Source organism: Nanorana parkeri, unplaced genomic scaffold (assembly GCF_000935625.1).
Source record: "Nanorana parkeri isolate BGI_ZX_2015 unplaced genomic scaffold, ASM93562v1 scaffold400, whole genome shotgun sequence".
NCBI lineage: Eukaryota > Metazoa > Chordata > Amphibia > Anura > Dicroglossidae > Nanorana > Nanorana parkeri.
The window spans coordinates 589,919-596,445 of NW_017306668.1; the positions used below are offsets into that span (position 1 = coordinate 589,919).

Below are 6,527 nucleotides of genomic sequence, written 5' to 3' on the forward strand. Positions count from 1 at the left end.
GGGGTTGTTGTTGGAAAGTGACACCTCTTAGAGCCAGGCGGGGAAATGTGTAATGTCTAATCTGCCTGCCCAGTTCTTAGCAACCTGGGATGCTCAGGATGGTTTTCCACCTCGCTGCAGTGACTTCACTGATTGCCAGGAGCTCAGCGGGGCGCTGGCAAGAGTGTCCCAGGTTATTAAGAGCATGGGAAGATGTATATGGCCCTTACACCTCTCCCTGTCTCAGTAGAACGACCATGCTGCTCTGCCTGCCGCCCCCCCCATGTGACTCAAAGAGAAGCCACCTGGGGCAAAAGCCTCAAGCTGCCTCATTATACAGTGAGCCCTGAGTATGATTTAGATAAAGTTAGCATGTGAACATGGAAAATCAGTACCAGGTTTTGATTAACATTATTATAAACAAATGTATTCTTAATCTGGCAGCTAGGATAGCTCACAACTTCTTAGTCTCCTCCTGCAAAATTCAGGGGCAGGGCCCTTCTTACCATCTTGTCTTGAATTGTATTGTGATTGTAATGTCTTCATTATATTGTAAAGCTCTGCGCAAACTGCTGGCACTATATAAATCCTGTATAATAATAATATAGACTTTCTTCATCGATTGTACTGCTTATTACAACACAAAAAGTGTGTTACTGGCACAAAGCATGATAAAGTTTGTTTAACCAATTAAATAAAAGGCTATTTTTATTTAGAATGTTTGCGAAACTACAAAAAGTAAAAAAATACCACACAAAACAAAAAAAGTTTACTCGTGAATGGTAAAAAATAAAAATGGCAAAGAAAATTGCATTAGAGCAGAAAAGGAGGAAGAATTTAATAAGGATTAACAAAGGGTTAGGTGAAGCTCCTATTCTCCTATTGGAAAAAAAAAAAGTTTAACCATGGTAGTTTTGCTGGAACTGACAGATAATAGGACATCTTTGGTCAGCACATACATACGAACAAACAGATATATATATTGTAAGAAATATAATATGTTAACAACATATTTATAAATGAGCCCTGTTTGCAGGCTTCATTGACACATGGGTCACTGCATTTGCTCTTCACCTTCAAAGTGGAATTTGGTTATGAAATTGACAGCCTTGTGCAGGAATTATATAGTGCAGAGCGGGTGTTTTAGTCCCAAACCAGACACTTTATAGAGAAATTGAAGAACCAGAAGCAGTTACAGAAAACGGCTTACTGGCCACTGTGGTAGGCACATTGGACAGTGGAATGGAAGTGGATAGAAACTAGCCATGACATCAGGGAAAGCCAGACCCCAATAACAAAATGGAACAAAATAAGAGCAGCATTCTAGACAGGTAATAACAAGTACCTTGTAGTGTCTCATTTTAGACAGAACTATTACTTTTAAAATGGAGTACAGATTAACTTTAAAGAGTGAGAGTGAAGCATCAGAGGTCAGGACATAACAGAATGGTACCAGACTGTCTGTTGGAACACTGCACAGGAAAATGTGACAGTAGTCAAGGAGAGATATGATGAAGGCACGTTTACCATTAGGTCATGCATGATGAAAGCAAATGTTTTAAAGTAGATGACTTGTGGAGATTTATTATACGTTTGCTTAGATCAAAGATGATTTATGACCACTTACTGACAATTTCTAAAGCCTGCATTTATTATTTGTTCCTTATGACTAGAGCGAAGGTCAGCAGTGGTTGCCATAGGAATAAGTCGGACCACAATCAGTAATGATCAGGTGGTATTGGTGACAGGGTTTACACTTAAAGTGGACCTACAGCAGCTTCAATGACATTTTTCATGCTTAATGCATGTATTCTTTGTAATGTGAAAGTATAACCCCTTACAGGTATTATTACCTCTGAAACAAGATCACAGTACTCCCAATACAATGGTTTCATCTTCCTCTCTTCCAGAAGGACTCAGCCATTATTATTCAGGCATCATTCAGAACCATTATTTATTTATTGGACCAAGGTGCTGGCCCAGAGATGGCATATTAATGCAGATACTGGTACCAGAGCAAAAGTCTTTCGGGGAAATTTATCAAAACTGCAGCAGACAGAATCTGGAGCAGTTGCTTATAGTAACCAATCAGCTTCTCTCTTCAGCTTGTTCATTTAAGCTTTAAAAATGAAAGATACCCCATCCGACACGTTCTATCAAGTATTTACTTGACTCTTTTTACTACTGCCATGAATGCTAAGGCCTCATTCATAACACACTGGAAACAGGAACCTAATACCTCCTTCTTGGATGACCAATGTCGGAAAGTTATTCATTTTACCTTGCAATAATCTATTTGTACGAAACATCAGGAGACTAATTATAAAATTCTCACCAGATGGTATTAGACTCTGGCACTTTTACACAGGATTTATCCTGGGGCTACCAAAGTTTGTTGGAGGTGTAACGCGGAGGTGGGCACCTTACTGAATATTTTCTGGAAGTGCCCAGCTTTGTCACACTTTCGATCTTTGGTCCGCACTATCACGCGTAAATATACAGACACAGATATCCCTGGTGATCCTTCCCACTTTCTGTTACATAACTCCCACATATCTGAGAAAGCTTACTTACGGTCAGTGGTCCGTCATCTTTTGGATGCTGCTAAATCCTATATTCCGAGCCTTTGGCGGTCCACGTCCCCACCTAGTGTCTCCATGTGAATACATGGAGTTGAGGAGATAAGGAAAATTGAAGATATGATACTGTCTTACAAAAAAAGGCATGAATGGTACTTTAAAATGTAGTATTGTTGGATGGAGTATATAGAGTCTCCTGAAGGCCTGGCTTTGCTACAGTAGTTCCTCCTTCCTAGATAGTTTCTGGGTGTATACATCTTTTCCTTGGGTTCTGGAGTTGATGCTCCCTGTGCCATGACATTTAATTTGGGTGCTTTCTCCCATGCACAATTATTTTCTTTCTATGACTATGGTCTCTATATGCACTTTACATTTTATCTTATCTCCTACTTCTCCTCATTCTCCCCTTCTGCCTGGTGCATCCTGCTTATTTCTCTACCCCCCCAACCCCCCGCCTCATCATTTTGTTTTCCTTTCCCTCGTTGTCGGTCAGGGTCCTACCACGTAGGAGTCCCGTTCACGCTACCATATCTCGTGTGGTCTGCAGATCATTTCCAAGCCATTTCGTATAAGGTTTATACCGCTTTCTAAAGAGTATTGACAAGAGTTGTATACATGCTTTGCGTTTAGCTTCCATTTGTTTTTCCTGTTATTTATACATATTTCTTCTTTACCACACATTATTGTTACCACGCATGCATGCATGCATCGGTCTGTTTTGTGTTCTAACCTCTAGGGTACCGTTATTGAAGTTCTTTATTATATTTATAAATCGTTAGATAAAGAATTAAAAAACAAAACAAAATGAAAGATAGAAGCTGATTGTGAAAAGGGCACCGCTCACATTCGTAGGCCCAAACTCATCAGTCCCATCCAAAATGCCAGGTGCCGGCCGACAGAGCCACGCCACGGCTGTCACCAGTAATCCAATATATGTAAAGCTTCACTCAACAACCAGGCCCTCAATGTAAAAAGGTTAATTCCCAGGATTCTACAATGTTACAAACATGACAAGATCCACAGGCTGAGACATGTTTCGCCAAAAAGGCTTAATCATTGAGACTGAGACTTTTTACATTGAGGTCCTGGCTGTTGAGTGGGGCTTACATAGAAGCTGATTGGATACTATGGGCAACTGCTCCAGATTGTGTCTGCTCCAGTTTTGATAAATTCCCTTCTTTATGTTTTTGGCTATGTGGACATAGGTTGTCTCACACAAATCAGCCCCTTGCTGCTGCTCTGAGTGATCACTGGGGAAGGAAATACCTTTTGATTTGCTGATAAACTGAATTGATTTCTTTATTTCCGCTGGAACAGTTTGATCTCTACGGCTAAGCCCACAATTGGGTAAAACGGGTCAGTGCGGCAAACCTTGGGCGAGACACCAGTAATGTCGTTCTAACTTCACTAAACTGTTCCAACAGGATTTGGAGTGAGAGTTTGTTTATGTGGTCTTATGTTGGAGTGAGGGAGCACTCCTAGCACAAGCACCTAGCTCATCCCTTAATCGAACCGCAGAGGAGCGGTGCAATTTCCTGATCATTGTCCAGAGGTGATCCTCGTATTTTGTTCTTTGTAAGTCAGCATGATGTGGAGATGGAGGTCAAATAATTTTTTTTTATCAGGATGTCAAATTTGGAAATTCATTTTAGCTTCTTTTCTTCCACAAGAAAAGGCAAACATTTTGATTGCAGTAGTAACGTCAGTGGTCACTGATTGCATTCATTTCCAGACCGGAGATCATCACTATCTGCTCATTATTGTTTTATAATAATTTGTAATATTAAAGTGGAGTATTGAAAAAGATTGGAAATGTCCATCTTTATGCTGAATTCTAGGTAGATATGAAAGACACACATTTATGCAGCTGTATATTCATTAATACATCATGTATGTACCTGAATCGTGAATCTGACTTAGTTTTGGCCTCTTGCAGTTTATGTACAGCAGAGCTTAGACCGGGAAAGGGAAAAGCAGCACCAGGAGCCAGAGAGTTGTGTTCCAGTACTAAAAGATGCTAAAATAGGACTTGCTTAAAGCAGATGAAAGAGCATAGTGACATTGTGTATAAAGCATAGTGACACTTCTGTGTATTTAACCATTTTCAAAGTTTTCAGCTATAAAGAGAAACTATACCTTGTAATAGTTTCAGCAGAAAAATTAGCATTACATAATAATAGGAATGGCCAACAATGGCTGGCTGGGGAAATATCTTGCATAATAGCATACGATTAGGGTTGCCACCTTTTCTTCAAGGGAAACCCGAACACTCTAGCTACAAATGTGGCATTTTTATTTTTTGGGGGGAATTATAGAGGAGAGAGAGGAGAGGCAGCCAGGGAGGAACCAAGAAGACCAGCTATAGAGGACTACAATTCCCAGCAATACATTATACAGCAATACAAAATAATATGAAGCTGCATACACTGTGTTGTTCCGGGGTGATGTCCCAGGGTCGCAGGTGGGCTGCGCAGACTCTCAGTTGACTGTGTGGGGTCTCAGGTGGGCTAAGTGGCATCTCAGGTGGCTATGTGGACTCTCAGGTGGGCTAAGTGCGGTCTCAGGTGGCTGCATGAGGTCTCAGTATGCTATGTGCACTCTCAGATAGGCTAAGCAGGCTCTCAGGTGGCTGTGTGGGGTCTCAGGTGGACTATGCAGGCTTTGCTGTGCGGTGTCTCACCAGGGCTCCGGACGCGGGCAGCATAACAGAGGAGGAGATGTGCGGGTCGACCTGCACTTGCTGGGGACCTCAGCGGCTGCATCTGTCAAAAAATGTAAAGTGCTGGTATTGGCACTTAGCATCTTGTGTCCGGGTGTAAGCTGGCCTGACACCCCGGACACAACACTCAGAAACAGGACTGTCCAGGTAATTCCCAGACAGGTGGCAACTCTACATACGATCCTCCCCCAGCCAAAGTTATGTATGCAACATACACAACAACTCCTGGCAGCAGAGGCAATATAGCAGTGTCTGGGGACCAAACCGTTGGGGTAAGTATGTGCTCACTATTTTACAATACTGCATTAGATATATAAAAAAAAAAAGAATTTTGTAAAAAAAAAAAGAGTTTCCTACTTTTCTCATTTGTTTGGGTACTGGTTAAATGCACTTATAAGTACTTAGAAAAATCAGAAAACATGCATTCGTTATTTGGTTGTTAGTGCACAATATCATGTGTTGCCAGTTTAAAAATCAAACATAAAATGGCCATGTCTGTGAAGAGGACTTAGTGATTAAAAATGTAAGTGAGTTCCAGCCCAATAAAAATAACAGCAATAAACTATATGGCCACCATAAAGCCCAGGAAGCAGTAAGGACACAGACTGCATACCGAGTGTATTAGTCACTAGGCTGCGATTACAGTTAATATTAAATCAATACTATGTCTGTAAAACCCAGCCTTGTCTATCTTGCTGTGGTCAAAATTCCTATTCTCAAAATATAGTTAACATTACTTATTTTGCATTTATTTATGTGTCCATAAAACATGGATCAGTTTTTTTATCTCAATGTATTATTGGGTTAATATGTTGATAGTCATGACAATTATAACAACACTGTAGTTTTGACCATTGTAAATAATACTGTTTTCCATCCAGTAATGTGAGTTTATATACTATCTTTTCTGACATTGTCTTAACTTACTTGTTCTGTGTGCTCTAGGGAATTTTTAAAAAGCCCCCTAAAGTCATCAGGAAAACACCCATCCTGCAGTTGGTTATAATGCTTGGAAAACTAAAAGGCGGCCAATCTAATACAGTCAGGGGAGGGCTGGAAACTACTGACCTGGAAAGCAAACACCACTAACCAGAATGTTATAGCAGGAACTCCTGTGAACAAAAGAAAACAAATTACACAATTGCACAAAGTGGGCCCTGCATGTCGCAGTGACTGGTGGGCATGGTGAAAGCCAAGCTGGGTGTTAAAGAACATGGGTTATCATGTTATCATAATACACACACATATAT

At 40.7% G+C, this 6,527-nt stretch overlaps 1 protein-coding gene across 1 annotated transcript in view; it reads left to right on the forward strand.

The window, feature by feature from the left end:
- Positions 1 to 6,527, forward strand: part of PDE1A (phosphodiesterase 1A) — a 154,394-nt gene that overhangs the window by 138,593 nt on the left and 9,274 nt on the right. The gene's annotated exons all lie outside the window — the stretch shown is intronic.